Source organism: Canis lupus, chromosome 19 (genome assembly GCF_003254725.2).
Source record: "Canis lupus dingo isolate Sandy chromosome 19, ASM325472v2, whole genome shotgun sequence".
Lineage (NCBI taxonomy): Eukaryota > Metazoa > Chordata > Mammalia > Carnivora > Canidae > Canis > Canis lupus.
The window spans coordinates 1011543-1034797 of NC_064261.1; the positions used below are offsets into that span (position 1 = coordinate 1011543).

Here is a 23255-nt window from a genome sequence, read left to right on the forward strand (position 1 = left end):
TGTTCTGGGAGCTGGTTACACACACTGAGGTCCAAGGGGACCGCAGCCTGTGCGGGAGACATGGGCTGTTTCTTTTTCTTTTCTTCCCTTTCACTAATTTTTATATTCCCCAAATGAATGAGACCATATAATGTTTTTCCTTCTCCGATTGACTCATTTCACTCAGCATCATACTCTCCAGGTCCATCCACGTCGAAGCACATGGTGGGGATCTGTCGTTTCTAACGACTGAGGAATATCCCACTGTATTCAGAGACCACAGCTTCTCTATCCATCATCTTTCGATGGACATGGGCTGTTCCTTTTCTGCTCCCCACTCTCTCCTGAGTTCAGCATAACCAAATTCAGGGAGCAGTAGGACAATTCCAGTGGGGTACTTAAAAAATATTTTTAGATTTGAGTCTCATTGACACACAATGTCACATTATCAGGTGTACAGCACAGGGATCCAACATTCCCTACGTGTGCCTTTATCCCCCTGACTTATTCATGCATTCCATAGCTGTAAGCCTATATGTCCCCTCCCCTTCACCCATGTTGTCCATCCCACCACCTCCTCCCCTCTGACAACCACAGTTTGTTCTCTGTATTTTTAGGTCTTATTCTGCTGTTTTTGTTTTTCGTTTATTTTATTGTTGTAGATTCCACATATAAGTGAGATCCTATGGTATTTGTCTTTGTCAGTCGGACTTGTTTCATTTAGCATAATACCCTCTACATGCATCCATATGGTTGCAGATGGCAAGATCTCATCCTTTCTTTTGTCTGCATGATATCTCATTATCTTTATCTATATCTGTCTCTGTGCCACATTTTTCTTACCCATTTGTCTATCAGCGGACACCTGGGCTGCTTCCATATCTTGGCTCTTGTAAATAATGCTGCAATAAACACAGGGGTACATATATTTGAATTAGTGTTTTCATTTTCCTTGGGTAAATACCTAGTGCTACAATTATTGCATTATATGGTATTTCTATTTTTATATTTTTGAGGAACCTCCATAATGTTTTCCATGGTGGCTATACTAATTTATATTTCCACCAGTAGCACACGACAGTTCCTTTTTCTCCACATCCTTGCTAACATTCATTTCTTCTCTTTTTGACGTTAGCCATTCTGACAGGTACAAGGTAATATCTCATTGTGCTTTTCAGTTACATTTTCCTGATGGTTAGAGATGTTGAGCATCTTTGCATGTATCTGTTGGCCATCTGTATGTCTTTTTTGGAAAAAAAAAGTCTATTCAGGTCCTCTGCCCATTTTTGAATTGGGTGTATTTAAAGATTCATTTCAGCATTGAGGAAGTAGCTCATGACTTTTACCTTAAATCATACATTGGACCAATATATCGGGTGTCAATAAAAATCTATCTTCAGGCAGCTGATAAAGGTCGTTGACATTCACAACATGATAGTATTTATCAGGCTAAAGTAGTACTTCCAAAATTAATCACTTAAAAACGCAGCATATTCTGTAAATTTTTCAAGCTCCTTCAACTTGTTCTGGAAAATGTCTATTGTAGATGTTAATTATTGACTACTATGACGCATAAGAGCGCACACTATAAACATCAGTTTCACAGTACTACAATTTGGCTTCTCACATTAACAGAACATTCAAGGGAAAATGCAAGTTTTGTGCAAAACATCAAGTGTGGCTGAACATCATACTGGACACTTGGGCCAACACGGAGAGCACATTAGGTAAGACCACAACTCACTTCAAATACATGAGATAGAAGTAATGCGTGGCTGTCTGCTTTTTGTGGCAGCAACACAGTTTTAAGATTATAACAGACAGAAGCACAAGGAAGATAAAAAGTTGACCTCTGGTAATTCCATGGAATAGCACTGAAGTGTCAAACTATGAGAAAAAGCAATAACAGAAGTTTTGAAAAATATTTTCACTAGGAGGAATTATCTATTATTTATTAAATTATGTTGAGTTCCATCTATATGCCCAATTCTCCATTAGGCTTGGAAATACAGAGATCCTCACTGTCTAGCAGGACAGACCAACATGCCTAGTCAGTCCTTCCTGGGAGCGATCAGGGCAGGCTCTCTGAAGGAGAAGAACTTCGTCTTCAAGCAGGTAGGGATTTTCTAGACAAATGAGGCAACTCTGAGGAAAAAACAGCATTTGGAAAGTTGTAGGTGAGGAAGGGCATGAGGTATTCTGAGAACGACACGCTTATCAGAGGAAAGGTGGCCTTTTCCGAAGGTAATTAGATATTGCCGAGGCCTGGTGTGCCCTGCATACCTGCTTCCTTGATTAGAGCTTATCCCATAACAACGGATCAATGGTACCAAAAGATTCATTTCATCATTTAAATGAGTTTACTTAAATGAGTTGGCTGCTGTTTGTGTTTTTGTCTTTCTTTATCATGTTTTCCCACATCAGATGGTCTCATGAATCATAACACACATGCAAATGAGGAAAAGCATATTGAACATTTTTCTCCTAAAAATGTCACTTTGTAGTGTGTATAAAGTTCCCACAAATTGATAGGTCACGTAGATTGGAGCAGAGTTTTAGATGTGGGAGGGCTATGCATTTGAAAGATGAGGAAAGTGAAGTCTAGAAAAGTTTAAGTGACCTGCCCACGAGACCTGACAGGTCCTTCACCAGAGGCAAAAAGGAAAGACAGCATCAGCTCTCTCATCCTTGGTTATTTTGCCTGCTTGGAGTCAAGTTCATTGATGATAGAAGGAAAGTTCCCATTTTTCCAGATGCCGAGAAGTACAGGAAGAGGCATCTTCAGCTCTGGAGATGCTGAGGCACAGTACTCCATGTGCAGCTGCCACTTCTTTTGATTTCAGAAGATAACAATTTCTACTAAGAGGAAAATAAAATCCAAAATTATAGAAAGGCAGGAAATGATGATGACACACAGTCTTTTGTTGATTTTTCAGGTGGTTAATTATCAGTTGAATTAATGGTCATTTATCCTTTTCCTGCTTAGAAATTGTTCAGTTCCAATTTTGAAAAGTTAAAGTCAGAAATGTTTTCTGAAGTGAGGAATGCAGAGGGGGAAGAGAGCTAATTATCAAAGCATAGACAGAAAAGAGGTTTTGCAAATCAGCTAGCATTGTTAATAGAAATATTAAATAGAAGACTTTGTTGGCTTTCATGAACCAAGTGTTAAACGCTTAATTCTTACACGGATAATTGGGAAACTTACTATTATCCTATTAATCTGTCAACAATTTTACTTGCTTATGGAAAAAAAATAGGGTAATTATGGTATCACTATACAGATGGCTCCCAGCTTATGATGGTTCGACTTTCAACTTTATAATGGTGCAAAGGTGGTTCAGATTCAGTAAGCGTCACCCTTTGAAGTTGGAATTTTGATTTTTTCCTCGGCTAGTGATATACAGTATGATACTCTCTCGTGATCCTGGGCAGCAACAGTGAACCACAGCTCCCGGTCAGCCATGCGCTCTCAAATGTAAACCGCTGAAACACTTGCAATCACTCTTTGCCCATATGACCATTCTGTTTTTCACTCTTGGTACCGTGTTCAACAAATTACATGAAATATTCAATGCTTTATCATAAAATAGCCTGCATGGTACATGATTTTTGCCCAGCTGTAGGCTAATGTAAGTGTTCTAAGAACATTTAGAGTAGGCTAGGCTAAGCTATGCTGTTCATTAGGGTAGGTGTGTTAAATGCATTTTTGACTCAGGCTATTTTCAGTTTATGATGGGTTTATCAGGACATAATTCCACAGAAGGTCAAGAAAGATCTGTATGGTGATGATACCTTTTAGTCCTGCAAAGTGTTGCTCCGTGGAGAGGGGGGCAGTCAGAGAAGGATAGGAGCAAACCCCTCTAAGTCAAGCCCTAAGATAAGGGCCATCCTCACCCAAGTCTAAGGCCAGCACAGGATTGTGGATAGGACACACGACGTAGACATAAGGAGTCTGGGGAAATGATGACGCATCCAGTTGGAAATGTTCTAGAGGGAATTGGAAATTTCAGCTTGAAAATCAGGGTTGAGTATGTAAATTTGGGTCTGTTTTTTAGAATTGATCATGGAAGCCTGGAGACTGAGTGAAATTTCCACGGAAAAAGAATATGGGGTGGAAATAAAGAAGACGATTGAGATAAACTTGGGAAATGTCTGCACATATGTAATTTATTGATTTAGATAACACTGTCCTTACAAATTATCATTTTATTTATTATTATTTTTACCATAACAACAATTATGATTTATGGAACCACTAGGCACCAGGCAGTCTGTATGGATTAGCTCATTTTATCCCCACATTTCTTTGAAGTGACTTATGATTAGCCCCGTATTACAGGTGAGAGAATTGCTATAGCTTGATTATTTTCCTTGCATTTCTACTCAATAAACAAAGAATAGCAACCATGGCAAAGAAACTGCTCACTTTTGCTTTCCTGTCGTATAGCTTATTCTCATTTATGTACAGATCCTCCTAAGAAGAGAGTAGAGACCTGCCATGGGTGTGAAATAGTAGATTGCCTGAGGTGAAGGGAGTGCCTGCTTGGAAATTGGTTTTTGTCGAAATGACGTGAAAATTGTTGACATTTGTCTGGAAGCAAGAGAACCAGATTTACCTCTCCCCGTGTAGGTGGATGAACTAAACTCTCCCCCAGCTTCTCTCTGTCTCTGAGTTATTACGTAACTCAAGGAACAGTAGCAGCAGACAGAGGATGCATTTCCAGGTGCTCAGGGACGGTTGTTGAATCATCAACAGACTCATGACATTTCTAATGTTTGGTGTTGCTAAACAAATTGTGCATAGGTGTAGTCATTCGTACAGTCCCCCAAGGTAATATGGGCTCCTTTTGGTGATGTATGAAAATCAAAGTTCTTTTAGATATTTTAATATGAGCATTACACTGGAAAACACTGGAGAAAGAACTCTTACTTCTGAGGCAATGTATTTTATTTAAGAACAAATGGCATTATTTTCAGTAACAAGTAAATTGTGCTGTTCCTGTGGAAAAGAGTACAACAAATGCACTTAGTATTAGGTAATCATAGAAATACATATAGTTTTCCTCCCTCGGGAAAAAAAAAGTTCAAAAGTTAAAAAGTTTAAAGGAAAATTTAAAAGAGTTGTAGAGGTAAGGAATTTTAATAAACTAAAACCTGGTGACATTCTACAATCTTTGCATACTTGGACCTCTTTTATTCTATGATGCCCATATATAAATATAAATAAATACATTTTCATATATAGGCATAATATGACATTTGAAATTATTTCTGATGACTCGAGTTTGCAAATGTGGATCACTCAGGATGGGCTGTGTTATGCTAGAGAAGCACTGAGGGAAAAAAAAGAGAGAAGCACTGAGGGGGGCACTTGACGGGATGAGCACTGGGTGTTATTCTATATGTTGGCAAATTGCACACCAATAAAAAATAAATTTATAAAAAAATAAAAAAATTAAGAAATAATAAAAAATAAAAAAGAAATAAACAAATTCAACTTTTAAAGGCTTAAAAGAACAAAAGCATGTTTCTCCCTCAAGATACACGTCCACAGTGGATTGGCTGGGGTGCTAATCAAAATCTTTACAGCTGGAGACGAAGATGAAGGAGTTTCTGCAATCTGCAGCTTAGTCAGTCAGTGGCAATGGCAGAGAAACCTTGCGAATTCTGTACTATCAGAGCATCTACTCAATATTTGGTGACTGGCACTGATGACTAGCACACTAGCCCTGGATGTACGCGTTCAGAGGCAAGGGTGAGGTTTGGGTGTTCATGGATCATCTTCACAACTTTTAAAGGCAGGTCATATTCTTGCAGCTTCTTATGAACATATTATCTCATTTGTTTAAATAAGTAAGCATTTTTCTAATGAGGTCAAGATGAAATTTGCATTACAGTTTTGCTCTGTTTCACCTCACTTTGTTCCTCAAATAAAACTGTTTTTCTAAGTCTAGTCTTGTAAAGAGTATAATCTGGGAATTGAGGTAAGTGATTAAGAATGGACTTACCCCTGGGGCCCCGGGGTGGCTCAGTCAGTTAGGCATCTGACTCTTGATTTCAGCTCAGGTCATGATCTCAGGGTCACGAGATCGAGCCCTGAGCCCTGTGTTCATGGAGCCTGCGTAAGACTCTCCCTCTACCCGTCTCCCCCACTCACTGTCTTGCATATACTCCCTCTCTCTCTCAAATAAATACATAAATAAACAAATAATAGAATAGAATAGAATAGAATAGAATAGAATAGAATAGAAGAATAGAATAGAATAGAATAGAATAGAATAGAATAGAATAGAATAGATTTACTCCTAAAAATGTCAACAATTTTTACTATGTTCATAGGGAGATTTGGGGTCAACTTGAACTATGAAACTCGACATTATTTTTATTTGATTTTTTAGAAGTGTTTTGGTACATTTTAGAATCCAGAGCGACACTGGTTTCTATTTGTTAAATATCACAACAAATGTTGGAGAGCTTATTGTTTTGAATCTTTAAGCTAAATAAAGATCAGAGAGCCACGGTACAGTCCTCTTGGAAGGATGCACAAATTTGTCCTACGCTGATTTGAAAGCAGACTGTCTTTTAAGAAAAGCTTTAAGATTGCTGCTGAGCACGGAGAGCATTTGTCTTGTGCGTGTATTCATGCAACTGAAATTGAACTCATTCAGATTGTAAGACGGATGATATATTTGCAATACATTTTGAACATTGTCCTCCAAAGATAAAAGGGTGAATGGCACAATCACTTTTTAGACCTATAATTCTGGGCACCATGTGCTGAAATGATTTTCTGATTCACTTATTTCTTGAGGCTCTGTTCCTGACATGTGTTTCATTTGCTTTCTAAGTGCATTAATTAGCGGCATCGGAATCTCTTTCTTAGCACTAATACATAAAAAAAAAAATCCTCATACTTACCATTATGGTTTATAGCAGTTAATATACAGCAAAAAATTGTAAGATTTTCTCCAATTACATAAGGCAGCGGGCGAACAGGTGAGTTGCCTTTGAACAAAATCAAAAGATCTGACTTTACCAAGCCTCTTTTCATCCAATTATCCATTTCACAATTATAGCTGATTACATAAATTTCTAGATTCTAAATATATGTTTCGTGTTTATCCAAGTATTTTGATAAATTCCATTCTTACTCTTACTCTACTAACTTCTATTAAATGTTTCCTTTGTTTTGTGAATAATTTATATGCGCCTTTTCTTTTTCCATCAAATAGTTACTGAGTATCTATCTTACTCTGTGGCAGGCTGCTGAGCTTTAACTGACATCTAGTCCCTCCTTCTCCAAGCTTGCTGTCTGGTAAGGGAGACAACCATTAATCAAATAATTGCACACTTGAAAGTTGCTGCCTTTAGAAGTGCTGTGAGCTGGGGGAACACGGGATGATTAGAACATGTAACAGGGAGATCTCATCTTGTTGGGGTAGACTGGGGTTCTCTGAAAAAGAGCAGGATGGTTAGAGACCTGAAAGAGAGAGGAGCTAGCAGCAGGTGGAGACAAACAGTGTCCCAGCAAGGGGCGCAGCCTGTGCAACGACGACACTGACACCAGAATGCTGGGGAGCTGAGCTAGGCCTGCAAAGGGCAGAGCCAAGAGCAATAATAAGAGAAACAGTGGCCTCCTGCTAAGGGGGTGGAGAGGCCTGTCACATGCATGCACAGGTCTCCAGTGGATGTTCATTACCCTGTGGACTAGGAGGCCTTTGAATGCTTTTAAGCTGAAAAATAATATGCAATTTGAGTTTTGAAGAGAATCATTCCAGTTGTTCTGCAAAGAAAGATTGGAGCTGGGCGAGATGGGTGCAGAGATCAGGTGGGAGGGCCTCGTTATTCCTGGGCCACCGATGACGCTAGCTTGGTCCAGGATGGTGATGGTGGCATCAGGGACAAGGGGATACGTCCTAGTAATAATCAGAAAATGAAAGGAACGTGGTGATAAATTGAAAATAGAAATGAGATATCTGTAACACAATTTTCTGAGGTCTGTTCTCAGTGCAGCCTGACTCAGGATTCAATGTCTGGCGGTTGAGACAAAAGTAAATTAAAAAAAAAAATCATGTATTTAAAATCTTCCCATGCACTAAAAATGGATGAATAATGTGTTTGTTTGCTTATTGATTTTATCCAGCCTAATCAATGCATTAATGTCAATATTTTGCGAAGAAATTGAGAACTGGCCTTTCAAATCCTGTCTCCTTTGGAGACACAGTCCACCTCTCACTAGGGTCTTGCTTCATTTGGTGTGGTCTTTCCCCTTAGCCTGCGACTGTGGAATTGGCAGCAAAGGTGACCTTCATACAGGCTTGTTAAAAAAAATCTGCTCAAGAGAAACTGTATTCTGTTCGGAGAAGGCCAGGGCCATTTTACTCAGGTGTGGCTCAGATAATAGGAAATCACGTTATAATAATGTTGAAAGCTACATCATCACCTTGCACTCATAAAAGAGAAATGATTTCTCATAGGCTACGCAAATGTGCACCAGCAGCTACCGTGGCAGATTGGCCTAACACCATTTCAAGTCTTTTTTATTTTTTTCCAAGTTTTTGATGCTAGATAAGCATGTCTTGTTTATGTAAGATTTATCATTCTTCTGGCTGATATCCAAGAACTTCCCTAAGTCACAGCATTAGTTTCCCAGGAAAATCTATTCATTCTGACACAAACGTGTTTCAACTGAGAAGTTGGATGAAGGCCTTTTCCTTCTGTTCCCTCCCGTCGCCCCCCCCCCCCCCCCCCCCGCCGTCCTCTTCTATCCTCCCATCCCTACCCCTTCCCCTTCTGATCCCCCTCCCCCCCTCCCTCCCCTTTGCTTTCCTCTCTGTTTTAAAGAGTGACCACTTTTCTTGGTAACGACTCCTTTGGCAATGACTCTTTCATACCCTCATCATTTTATCTGTTAGAATGTCTGTTGACTTTTTCAAACTATATCCAGAATCCAGACGGTTCTTACCACCTCCACCATTATAGCTCTCATTTAAATCAACATCATCTCCAGCCTATGTTATTGCAATAACCTCTGACTAGTCTTCTGGCGTTTAAGCTTGCCCCAGGGTTATATTCTCCCCACAGTAGTGAGTGACCCTTGAGCAACGTCCCCTGTAGCAGAACACTCCTGCAAGTAGATGGTTCCTTGGCTGTCCCTCTCAGAGTAGAGGCTGGGTCCCTATCATAGTCCTAAGGACACTGCATTATTACTGCATGTGGGCTCACCTCCTTCTCTCATCCTCTCATCCTCTCATCAAGGAGCTCACACCCTGCCCTCCTTGCTGCCTCTCAGACATTCCAAGCATCCTCCCACATTAAGACTTCTTGGTTGCTATTTTTAATGCCTGGATGTTCTTCTTCCAGATATTGTGATTCGTTCCTTCACTTTTTTTCAGGGATGTACTCAATAATTGTCTGATCAGAAAGGCCTTTTCTGACCACTTATCTAAAAGAGCACCTTTCCTATCATTCTCAATTACTTTTTCCTGCCTTAATTATCTTGGTTGTACATATCAATGTCTTAACATATATATGAGTTTATTTACCTCTTTCTTTTTTCTGCTGGAGTGTAAGCCCTATGATAGTTGGGGCTTTGACTTTTGTTCAGCCTAGCATCCCCAGCATTTAGAATAGTGCCTCATATCTACCAGGTACTCAATTACTTTTTTTTATTTTATTTATTTATTCATAGAGATGCAGAGAGAGAGAGAGAGAGACAGAGAGAGAGACAGAGAGACAGAGAGAGGCAGAGACACAGGCAGAGGGAGAAGCAGGCACCATTCAGAGAGCCCGATGTGGGACTTGATCCAGGGTCTCCAGGATCACGCCCTGGGCTGCAAGCGGTGCTAAACCGCTGCACCACCGGGGTTGCCGGTTTGGTTTACTTTTGGTTTAAGGAAATTACTTTTGGTTTAAGGAAAATATTCCTTAGGTACTCAATTACTTTTTGTTTAAGGGATAAATATTGCTATAATTCACATTTTCTAGAAGACAAAAAAGGCAGAGAACTGATTATTCCCTAAAGACACCAGAAGAAATGAATCTCTGCCCACAGTGATTTTAGGATGTTTGACCTCCAGAACCATAGGAGAGAACACATTTCTGTTGCTTTAAGACACACTAAATTGGTGATAGTTTGTTTCAACAGCAATAAAAAACTGATAAGCTTCTGGAGCTATCTAAGATGCAGCCTCGTAATCCTTTTTCACTCAGTGCTTCAGGTATGTATGGGTTGGAATTGGCATACATGGTAGTCAGTGTTGTTCACTAAATATTTATGGATTTTCTTTTGAGTATATGGTGGGATTGTGTGTTACTGCCCCCTTGAAGTTAGGTGTGTCCATGTGGCTTTCTTAGATGATTAGTTAGTAGAAGTAGCATAGGTAACTTCCAGGTGAAGTTTATAACCCCTTGCAAATTTTGCCATACTGCCATTTTTCTTGTTGGAGTGTAGAACCTTGAAATAAATAAATAAATAAATAAATAAATAAATAAATAAATAAATAAATAAATAAATAAGAAATTCATTATATAAATTTATTTATTTATTTGTTTGTTTGTTTATTTATTTATTTATTTATTTATGTATTTGTGGAGCGAGGGAGAGAGAATCCCAGCAGACTCCCCGCCAAGCACGGAGCCCACAGTGGGGCTTGATCCCCTGACTCTGAGACCACAACCCTAAGATCACAACCTGAGCTGAAACCAAGAATCTAATGCTCAACCAACTGCACAACCAGGTTTCCCACAAGTGTGGAATCTTGATGAGACATTCTCTCCATGAGCCTAGCCTCCTGAGAAAATAATGAGCACATTTCCTCAGCCGACACCAATGGACTTGTAGTGTGAGTAAGAGATCATTTTGTGCAAGCTGCTGAGATTTGGGGGTCATTTTGCCTAAATAGTAAAATCTAGCTCAAAGATTCTCAAGCATTTTGATCTTAGTATCTTTTTTACAATCTTAAAAAATCTTGATATCCCAAAGAGTTCTTGTTTATGTGGGATTATCTATCAATATTGATCATGCTAGGAATTAAAATAGGCATTCTTAAATAATTCACTTAAAAGTAAATCCATTTTATGTTCACATAAAAAATATTTTCATGAAAAAAACTGTATTTTCCAAAGCAAAAATAGTTTTATGAAGATAGTGGCCCTTTTATAGATATTTGTAAATATTTTTAATGTTTGACTTTATGCAAGCCAGCTGGATTCTCATATCTGCTTTCACAGCATTCAGACTGTTGCCATTTGTTGTGGCTGAAGTATATGGAAAAGATCCAGCCTCTCATAATTATATTATATAGTTGTAAAGGAAGAAGTATTTTAATACCCTTTTCAGATAATTGTGGATATTCTTCTTTGATATTACACTAGAACTCTGTAAGCAGTAGTTTTTTAAAGATGAGTTGCAAGGCAGAAATGAAATCATATTAATGAACTTCTCACTGTTACATGAGATCCATTAGTGTGTCTTTTTTTTTTTTATTATTCAGGTATAATTAACATACACTGTTATATTAGCTTCAGGCATTAACAATATAATGATTCAACAATTCTATACATTTCTCAGCATTCGACCGTAAGATTCCTAGAAGAAAACATAAGCAACACTTTATTTGACAAGAGCTATAGAAACATTTTTCTAAATATTACTCCTCTGGCAAGGAAAATAAAAGCAAATTTAAGCTACTGGCACTAAATCAAAATAAAAAGCTTCTGCAGGGATCCCTGGGTGGCACAGTGCTTTGGCACCTGCCTTTGGCCCAGGGCGCGATCCTGGAGACCCGGGATCAAATCCCACATCGGGCTCCCGGTGCATGGAGCCTGCTTCTCCCTCTGCCTGTGTCTCTGCCTCTCTCTCTCTCTCTCTGTGACTATCATAAATAAATAAAAAAAAAAATTTAAAAAAAAGAAAAAAGCTTCTGCAGCTAAAGAAACTGTCAACAAAACAAAAGGGCAATTTACTGAATGGGAAAAGATATTGACAAATGACATATCTGATAGTGGGTTAATATCCCAAATATATAAAGAACTTATTCAACTCAAAACCAAAAATACAAATAATCTAACTAAAAAGGGGCAGAGGACTCAAAAAGACATTTTTCCAAGACAGAAAACATCCGGATGACCAACAAACACCTGAAGAGATGTTCACCATACTAATCATTGGAGAAATACAAATCAAAACCATAATGAGATACACTTCACACCTGTCAGGATGGCTAAGGCCATTGGTCTGTCTTGCCCGTAAATGCATGTAGGCCTGACTCTGGAAAGGCATCCATTTGGTCGTTTGAAAAACATTGACTCATTGGCTTTTGCAGATCTTCTAAATGTTAACATATTTCATTATACAAGATCAAAACTCAGTTCTTTAGTATTGCTAACAAAACCTTCAAAAAGGTTTTTATGTCAATAAGTTGTTAAAACACTGTTGCCAGACACAAGTTTCACAAAATTCTAGCATTCTTTTGAATATTCAAATTCCATTGAGTTTTGAGTATCAGCATTGTTTTCCTTGAAGTATCAAAACTCAATTTGTCATCAAGAAACACTCGATTCTGCAAATATCAGCAAAATAAGCCTGAATAATTATGTTTTTGGGGTATTCTTTCACATAAAAATGGTACATAATGAAAAGAACGTAACAACGTGAACAGTATTTCCCGGAGATGACCACATGGCCAGCAGCTTCTGACATGGCTCTTAATGATCCTCACCCCTAGGAAATCATGCCTTTGTGTCACTCTCTCCCCTTGAATGTGGGCTGGAGCTGATGACTTGCTTTTAACAAATAGAATATGGCAAAAATGAGGAGGTGTCACTCCTGTGACTGGATTATAAAAGACTATGATTTCCATCTTGCTAGATTTCTCTCTCTGGTTCTTCTCAAATGCTTGACCCCATGGAGAGGGCGACCTGGCCAAGAACTGAGAGTGCCCTCTGGCCAATAGCTGCAGGGAACTGAGGACCTCAGCCAAGAACCTCAAGTAGCTGAATCCTGCAAACAACCACATGGAAAAGGTTGGAAATGGATCCCTCCCCAGTTAGACCTTGATATGTTTGTGGTCCCAGGTGGCACCTTGATCGCATCCTTGTAAGAAACCTGAGCCAGAAGACCCAGCTAAGCAGTACCTGAATTCTTGACCCACAGAAACCAAGATAATAAATGTGTGTTGTTTTAAGCTGCTAGGTTTTGGGGTAAACTATTCAGAAATGGATAACTAATACAACTATCTACTTCATATATAGAAGTGCTTTATAGATATGTTTAATTTTTGTCACACGGAATATTAAAGTGTGTCCTTAAGTTCCAAGATTTAATGAAAAAAATAATGTATTTTTACTAATTCATCAAAGAACTTCTTAAAACTGGAATTATAGTGCGTGGGGATGACATCGACACAGTCTGCTAGTACCAGTTGGCTCTACTGCCTCAATTGGTTATAAGCACTCAGTGATTCTGTTGCATCTGTACCGTCAGTGCAAATGCCAACATAGTGAAAGAGGACACAAGCCAACACAGTAAAAAGGACAAATGATGTATTGGGAATTGCTTCGATTTCACAGAACTCTTGAAAAGTTTCCCGGGATCCCTCGGGATCTGGGGATCATACCTTCAGAGCTGCTGGTACAGACCATCCCAATGATCACCTGAGATGAATTGTTAACTTGCCATCTCTAGTCAATGTATTACTACATAATAAAGTTGCTTCGGGGATGGCAATGCAAAATGCTCTTCATCTAAAAAAGAAAAGTGGTTTTTACAAAGTTTTGAAACTCTGCCTAGGGAGTACATGCATGTGATGGACTCTGCTTATCGATTCAGGACTCCTGAAGCATGCCTCACTCTCGCGTTTACCACCCGTCCAGGCTTATAAATATCAAAGCAACGTTGGTTATCACTGTTACTTGCTGCTGCTCATATCAGCATCTTATTTCTTGAACAGGGAAGGCAGTGTTTGTATGTTTTTGTGTATGTGTTTGTGTGGGAACGTGTTTTTGTAGGAGTTCTGTAAGAAGGAATCTAGTACAGCTTGGATAAGATTGATGACTATTTCCAAGTACCTAGTCCGTGCCTGGTTCAGCAGCACATATACTAAAACCGAAATGATACAGAGATTAGCATGGCCCCCATGCAAGGATGACATGCAAATCCAAGTACATATTTCACTTGTATCTTATTATTACTAACATTGGTACTGTAGTGAATAATAATAATACCTCCTTAGGGCAAGGAATTTAGAAAATAAATATGTATGAATCAAAAATTATGCATTATTTTCCACCAAGATAAAATCCTTGCTATTTTTTTTGTGTGTGTTTTCTTTCTTTTCATGAATTTGAAATTCAAATGGGTAATATTTTTAAAAAATTTAACAATATTAATGGGCAATTTGAACCCTAGAACTTGCTTTCAAACTTCTGCAGATAGAAGTTCTTGCACTTGCAGGTAAATTAAACACCGAAGTACATTGATTTCATTGTGAAGAATCATGATTTCACATCACAAAGGCATCGGTATTCTATTATCCAAAATATTTTTTAAAAGTTAAAGCTTCTTCACTCTAGGTTAGTTTTGTTTATATTGTTAAACATTTTATGTAAAGTGGTAATAAAATATGTTTTTGGCCTACTTTTTACATGCTGTCCTATATATTTTATAGACTCTAAGTTCACATGCGTGCATGCATCAATATACAAATTATAAAGCAAAGGAAAGACATAGTAAGAAGCACATCATAATTATCTTGTATTTTTAAGTGATGGAGATAACATGTTTCAAGTTCCTGAAGATTGATGTTATTTTATTAATTATGGATCCCTAGATATTAATTATGGATCCCTAGCTATTAATTATGGATCCCTAGATATTACAAGGCAGTCAGCAGTGGTTTAAAATGAAGGTGATATTCCCGTATGCATCCTACTCCAGAGCATGTCATGGTAGATTAACTGAGCTCAGATGTCTCCGCTGTTGATCATTGTCACAGTGGCTGAGCTGATCCTTTGTAGCTGATTGACACGTTATGACCAAAATTAATACTCTAGCCAGACCTCAGATAGACTGTCATGATGAAATCTCTCATTATTTTTCCACCTTGATTTATACCAAAGAGTAGATACAAGTCCCTAAAAACACAATGGAAAAAAATCTGAAAATAAGTAAATATTTTCTGTGGCTGGCTACTTGCTCATTTCTTTTTCACACTTACACCTATTGATTTCAAGATGAAATTAGTTTTAAAAATAAAAGTGTTCTTAAATGGTATAGAAACAGCATGTTCTTCTATCTTTCAGGGGTCAGAGAAGGGTCACTGTATATAGTTATATATACACATATACATATAACTATATATAGAACTGTTTTATGTTTAATGGCCAGGGATTCCTGCTATTAAAAAGCTGGGTTCTAGGCTATTACTGTTCTCATTTATTATTTATGAAGCTCTGTCAGTGTGCATGGTATTTAATGTTCGATGAAATTGTCCCAGACAAATTCCCCTCCCTCAAGAGCCTCCATGCTGAAAACAGGAGAACGATGCAGGTGAGGAGTTGTAGGAAGGACAGAGAGCGATTAAGGGTTGCACACTTGGCATTGATTTGCCCAGTAGGTGGACAGCGAGGGGGACTTGAAGCCCGGGAAATGATTTTGAGATTGAGAAGCCATTCAGTACAGTGAAACCAATAACTAGAAGCAAGGAAAGGCATCCGAAAGGAGATCTCACCCTTTAAGTGAGGAATCTACATCTTCACCTCTGACATTTCTTCATATGCTGGGTTCACCTGGTTTCTCAGCATCACCTTACTTACTCATCGTGTTCCAAACTAGTGGGTCTCAAACTTGAATATCATCAGAGTCCCGTGCAGGCCAGTAGACGTTGTTAAAACCAGTTGTGATTATGGGGCCACGTGTTGATCCAAGTATCTGAATCAGCAAGTCTGGGGTCTTGAGTGTGCATTTCTAACAGGACCTCAGGAACTGGTGGTGTTGTTCCTTGGAGCACCTCCGTCCTACACTAGTATCTCCAATTCCTCTTACATCTCGTCCTCCAAACCGCAGCTGAGAGTTATCTCCAATGCTGAGCTCACACTCAGACAATTCCCCGGTTCTGTCTTTGCTTCCCTAGGCATGTCCTTAAGACTCGTGTTAGCTTTCTGACCGACCAGGTACGATCACTCTTCCTATCACTACTCCCAGCAACAAGAGAAACTACAATCACTACTCTGACTACTTTGAACACCTACTATATGCAAGACAATAATCACTCTTACGCGTATTATCTCACTACATAATGCTACTAGATCATCTGTATTATCTCCGCTTACAAGGGAAGAAGTTCATTTGCAGCAAGATTAATTCACTAGCAGTGAGTATCACAGAAAGGATATGAATGAAGGTTTTGTTTTGTTTTGTTTTGTTGACCATTATTTCCTTTTATTTTATAAATTTATTTTTTATTGGTGTTCAACTTGCCAACATATAGAATAACACCCAGTGCTCATCCCATCAAGTGCCCCCCCCAGTGCCCGTCACCCAGTCACCCCCACCCCCGCCTGCCTCCCCTTCCACCACCCCTAGTTCGTTTCCCAGAGTTAGGAGTCTCTCACCAAAACCCATGTCTTTATGCCCATCTAGTATTCAGGCCCTGCCCCCAGTCTACCTCTTTCATGCAGTCCCTCATGTGGTGCAATAGTGAGCCTTCTCCCTTCTCTCAACTGCTAATGATCTCCTTTGTATTACAAAGGCCTAGGATGTGATGAGGTGGCATTAGCAATCAGTCCAGAAGGGATAGATTAATCAAGAAATGTCACTTGGATAATTAAATGCTTGTATGACACAACACACAAGTAAGTAGCAGGTGGAATAAAATCCGCAATGTAAAAGATAAAACTGAAAATTTTAAAATAAGATGTAAGAGGCTAAAGTAAAATGTCACACAAGTGTAAACACAAACACCTGTCCAAATAAAAAAAAAAAGTTAAAAAAATGAAAGTTAAACCAAAAACCAGGGAAGTTATTTGCAGTGAATTTGAACGGTGAAGGATTAGTTAAGAAAATATATAATTAACTGTCAAATCTTCATGATTCACAAAAGAGGAAAACCAGATGGCCGATATGTTTATAAAAATATGTTTAGAATTCAGAAATAATAAGGGAAATTAATGTTGTATATCAGCACAGTATAAGTCCACACACATGAGATTAGTACGTCTGAGCATTTGCAGAGATGTGAGCCCCTGGGAATTCCTGAGGTATGCTGTTTAGCATGTGACTTATTTCAAGTGCTTTGGAAAGAAGTTTGAAATACCTACTAAAGTTGATGATGTAGGTACCTATGACTTAACTCATTCTACTTCTAGGTAAATACTCCAAAACATCTCTTCAACAAACACACAAAGGTGTATGTGCCAGGATGTTTACCACCACGTCCTTATAATAGGAATACATCGAGAACAAGGCACATATTCCTAATAGGTCATTGGATAATTAATTTTTATATTCTATTTATATAATCCTTCAGTTAAAACCGTTAAACAAAATCCATATGCGTTATCATGGATCCATCTCATGAATGTAATGTAGAATATAATTAGTAAATCACAATGTGTACCAAAGTGATACTATTTTTATAAACTTAAAACACACAAATCCTATATGTTATTTGTGAATCCAAACATATGAGTTAAAGTAAATATACAAACAAGAACATATACCAATTTCGGGATGATGGTTACCTTTGGGAAAGGGGAAGGAAAAAGGGATGAAGATTGGCCTTAATTGTATATGTAATCTTTTGCTTATCATTTAGATTAAAAAATCTGAACCAAATATGGCAAAGTGCTAATACTTGTTAAATTAATGTGGCAAATACTTTTTTTAAAGATTTTATTTACTTATTCACGAGAGACACAGAGAGAGGCAGAGACACAGGTAAAGGGTTTCCCTGCGGGGAGCCCACGGTGGGACTTGATCCCAGGACCCCGGGGTCACGACCTGAGCCAAAGGCAGACACTCAACCACGGAGCCACTCAGGCATCCCAATGTGGCAAATACTTTGTGTTTGAAGCTTGCTTTTTATGTCCATATAAAATTGTTTACAAGGATTGCCTTCACTACTTTCTTTCTTTCCAAAACCTATACGATGAGTATAATGGTTTGCACAACAATTTCTCAGAAAAATCAAACAAGCTGTCAAAGTATTTATTACATATATGTTCATTACATGTAGAGCTAAAAGGAGTAAGACAGGTCCTCATCCAAGGAGATGGAGAATATATAACCAGAGAAATCAAGTTAAATTACATGAAACGATTAAAGAAAGTTAAGTGCTATGATGTATAACAGCATTTCCCAAAAGATCCTTGAGATGTTAATAGATGTTTTATTTAAAAAAAAAAAGGCTTCTATGGTCAAATAAGTTTGGGAATTATTTCATAAGACATTACCCTACTAGCAATTCACAGTGCCCATTAACATACTAATGATTGAAAATTTTTGCAGCAAAGAAAATGGTTGTATTTTGACTAAGCCAGAATGTTCAAAATGTCTTTCACCAAGGAAGACTTTGTTAAAATGTTTCCTTTTTTGATCATGAAAATTTTAGAAATGAAGAGACAAAAATAAGGTTAACAGTATTTTTTCAAACAAATGGAGCATATTGATGACAAAACATTTCCAAAACTAATTTTGCTGGAAACATTTTTTCTTCATTTATTCATTCACTTTATTCAACAGGTATTGTGAAATATCTAAAAGGAAATGATAGTTTCATAGTACATAGGAAATATATGCAATCCAATGTATAAGATTTCCCAGAATTAAATCATGAATGATTTCTCAGAGTAAAAGAACTCAACCCTTTAAAGTTATATTGAGCATAAATCTATCCGCAATTTTATTAAAGAATTAATTTATATGAATATTTGTAAATACTAGGTATATATCCTTGGTTCACAACAGTATAGTTTTGACACAACAATAAATAAAATTAAGCAAAAATTTTTGACTTACGCTCTATTTTTCATTGCCCACACCTAACGCACCGTTAGCCAAACAATATCAGAAAGGAATTTCCCTTATTTCTACCTTTGTGGCAATTTACAAATATATTAAATACGGACATTAAATGAAAATATCAAAATTTTGAAGTAGATATGTAAGATCTAGTACTAGGAGTTAATAGTTAACCCTTGTCCATTTGAGTGTTTCAGAAAAGCACTCTTGATTCTCATTTCAGAACCACTACCACTTATACCATTTTATATTTGGTGAAATTCTGATGCTATTTGCTTAAAGATAAAACACTTGAATCTCATTCTTTCTGAATTTTTCATTTTCTTATAATTCCTACAGCTCTTTAAAAATTGTTTTAGGACTTACGTAAGAGAATGTTTCTGCCCTTTACAGAAACTAAATTTGTATATGATAAAATCTCATGTGAAGTATAATTCAATACCTTTAATATTATTCAGGTTAATCAGGAATTCTGATTGTCCTAAGAGAAATTCACATCAATACGAAGAAAGTACGGGACGCCTGGGTGGCTCAGCAGTTGAGCATCTGCGTTTAGCTCAGGGCATGACCCCGGGGTCCTGGTATCAAGTCCCACGTAGGGCTCCCTGCATCAAGCCTGCTTCTCCCTCTGCCTGTGTCTCTGCCTCTCTCTCTGTGTCTCATGAATAAATAAATAAAATCTTTTAAAAAAATACTAAGAAAGTAATCTTTGTTTTCAGACTTATGTTGGAATCTAATGCTGGAAATGGTTTTTAAGTGGTTTCACAAAAAATTCTACAGGTACCTAGTTTTCAGAGATGTGATTCTTCATCTGTTTTTGTTGTTTTAGTCTTGGAAAGATAGTGATGTAAACAGTAAATGTGTATCTTCTCTAGTTTTATTACCTTTTAATATTGAACTGAAATGTTAATGATAAATTGATTTTATATAGAGTAAAAGGCAGGTGGAAAGAATGATACATGATCTGTGTATGTGATGATACACAGTGAATGTGTGATGTGATGTGATGTATGTGAATGATACATTATCTGCTCTGGGTGCTTCCCATAATGTTAGTACTTCAGATACTCTTCTCAGAGTAAAGTCACAATTAATAATTGTTTGAAATTTTCTGTCAGTAAAGAAAGCCCTATTTGGTTTAAATGCACTGTTAGACCTTTGCGGTATTTCAGCCAGATGTTCTTCCTAACCATCTAACTCACTTGTTTCACTATCAGTGGAAAATCTATGACTCAATTCTGGCAGTTAACAGGACTTAATGACAGGACATTAACTCACTACTCACTACTGCATAATACAATGGTATCACCAGTAGTCCACTTAGGCTATTATAAGACAGTGGAATAATCTACTGTGTTACAAGTAAATTAGAGTTTTTTCTTAATTTTTTAATTTTTTTAAAAGATTTATTTATTTATTTATGATAGACATAGAGAGAGAGAGAGGCAGAGACACAGGACGAGGGAGAAGCAGGCTCCCTGCAGGGAGCCTGACATGCGACTCAATCCTGAGACCCCAGGATCACGCCCTGGGCCAAAGGCAGGCGGCGCTTAAACCTCTGAGCCACCCAGGCTGCCCTATATGTTGGTCTTGCTTGAAAAATAGGTGTGTAGTATCAGGTTTGAAGGAAAGGTGAATCTTGTATAAAAGAACATCAGAATGAATATTTTAGTTATCTATTGCTACATAGCAAATTACCCCCCCCCCCCGACGCACACACACAAGTCATCTTTGTGACTTATACCAGCAAGCACTTATTATCTCAAAATTTAGGAGTAGCTTAGCTGAGTGTTTCTGGCTTGAGATCTTTCATGAGGAAACAGTCAAGGTGTCACTTGGGGTTGCATTCATCTGAAGGCTTGATTGGGGTGTGAAGATCTGCTTTCAAGATGGCTTAATCCATGACTGGCAGGTGTGGCTGACTTTTGGTAGGAGGCCTCAGTTCCTTATCATGGGGCTAGCCCTTTGAGTGCCCTCTTTACACTGCAGCTGGTTTCCCTCCAAGTGAGTGATACAAGAACAAGGCAGAGGCCAAATGGCTCAATGAACTAAGCTTAGAAATCGCATACTATTGTTTCTGTAATATCTTATTGGATATCCAGGTATCCAATGTGGGGGACAACTATGTACGTGTGTGAATATCAGGAAATGATGGTTCTTGGAGGAGACCACCTTAGAAGCTGGCTTCTATAGGTAAGGAGGAAAAGAAATAGCAGCATAATATGAATTAAACACTATACCTTGACTTTGTTTCAGGACAATGAAGATCTCAATAACTCACAATAATTTCTACTGATTTCTACAAGGTGAAGTAACACAAGATATATGGTATTGCTGTCTGTATATATGGATCACATTCATTCATGTCAATAATTTTGAAATCTAGGTCACACAGAAAGTTGTCATTTTATGGTGGGGCAGCTCTAGTGTCATACATCAAGAAGGTGTAGAGCTAGAATTAGAAAAGTAAGATCCAGGGTTCTTATCTTTTAACCTTTGGTCATGGTCATTGCTTCTGGCCAGTCCAGAGGTACCTCAAGAGATTCTCGGTCTACTTATTGCTGAAATGGGTCAATATTAAGCATCCACCTCCAGCCATTGTTCTATGAAACTGTAATTCAGAGAGATGTCAATTTTTTGCATCTATTCCACTGGTAGATGTATATGCTCATAGGTTTTAAGACTTTTGTGACACATTTTGATGATGAAACTATGAGGTTTGTAAGCAAAGACAGTGTGTAATTCACCTCCACACACATTTAACTTTGCAAACATCAAGGCATAGTAAAAGGAAATGCATCATTCTAGGCAGGCAGCTGAATCATAGCTGTACAGCCTGACTTTTAGCATGAAAACCAGGAGTGGAACAGTGAAGAGTTATGAGCACTATAAAGGCAGATGAAGGAAGAACAGTGGGAGGATAACCATAGTTTTGGAATTATGGCTCAAGATGTTGTTCTTACATCCCTTTCAATGGAAATAATTTCCATTCTCGGCACAGGGTGAGCTGTTAAAGTAAATGTCAAGATCAACTTGAGATATTTTGAATAAGAGATGTTAAGGTCAGTTCAGATGCTCACTGTCTTTGAGACCAAGACATGTTCACAAACACACATTGTTTCTGATGAATGGCTAATTAGATTGAAGGGGAAACAAGGATGCACCTGGTATCTTTCTGCATCATGGGATCACATTTCCTGGATATATTTTACTACCTGGTTCCAGGAACTCTCAACGTCAAGTATTATCAGCTGCAAAACATCAGATATTTTTATACTTAATTAGGCTAAGTGTCTGATTTATGACACCGGAGTCAAGGCTTCAAGTAAGGTCATTCACCTCAAAGAGATCAACACCCATCATGGATAGATCTGCTACTGCATTGCTGCTTGACACTCAGGATACTTTAGTAGACCCATTGACTATTACCAGAATTGAAAAAAAAAAATGTTTTCTATTTGTAGACCTCAATTCCTGGCCTCTTATAAAAATCCAAAAAATTGAAAAATAATTTTCATATAGACTTGGAGTAGGAGTAATGGAGCTCTCTTTGAAAATTCTAGAATTTATTTGCTGGGTCTGTTGTGCAGAAGGTGGAAAGAGGGGATAGTGAGGCTTATGCTGCATTCATTTTTTTTTTTTTTTTTTTTTTTGGTCTGGTCATGTAAACTAGGTGAAAAGATGAATCTCTGATGAATCAGATTCCTGATTTGAGGAAAGTTTAGCAACAAGCCTATTTACAAAGATGTGGTCAAGATTTAGGGAAAATAACAAATATGGTTCAGGGCCCTCGCAACTGTGTAATAGCAGAGAACTATTGTTATCTTTAGGTTTTTAGGGGCAGGGGACAGGAAAAGTAGCAGAATCCAGAGTGAAGTGAGTCATTTGAAGTGCTGTGGTTTCAACAGAGGGATGCAGCTGACCAATAGTGACCTGACTGGGAGGAGCCAGGAAAATAAATATGCTGTCCTCCCTCTCCTGCCGACCTCTAACCTCTAGTACTAAACCCAGCTGGAAGCCCATCCGTGCAGTTCGTATAGGTCAGGTTCTGGAGCACAGAGGAAGACAGAAAACTGTGGAGTGTGGATTTGGAAGGGCAAAGGGAAGATATCAAGCAGAAGGCATACTTTTAATTAGCAGAATTCAAATAAAAATACATGCTCTTATTCCTGACCTCACTGAAACTAGAAATTAAAACATTATGTGGTCACCTCTAGAATGTGATTGCCTGAGTTTGCATCCTAGCTCCAACACT

General features: G+C 38.0%; 1 protein-coding gene and 1 non-coding gene across 2 annotated transcripts in view; both read left to right on the forward strand.

Moving 5' to 3' along the window:
• Positions 1-23255, forward strand: part of INPP4B (inositol polyphosphate-4-phosphatase type II B) — a 707387-nt gene that overhangs the window by 265375 nt on the left and 418757 nt on the right. The gene's annotated exons all lie outside the window — the stretch shown is intronic.
• On the forward strand, positions 14057-14161 carry LOC112669345 (U6 spliceosomal RNA). The gene has a single exon (XR_003142188.1). It is a non-coding gene; the product is annotated as a U6 spliceosomal RNA (small nuclear RNA).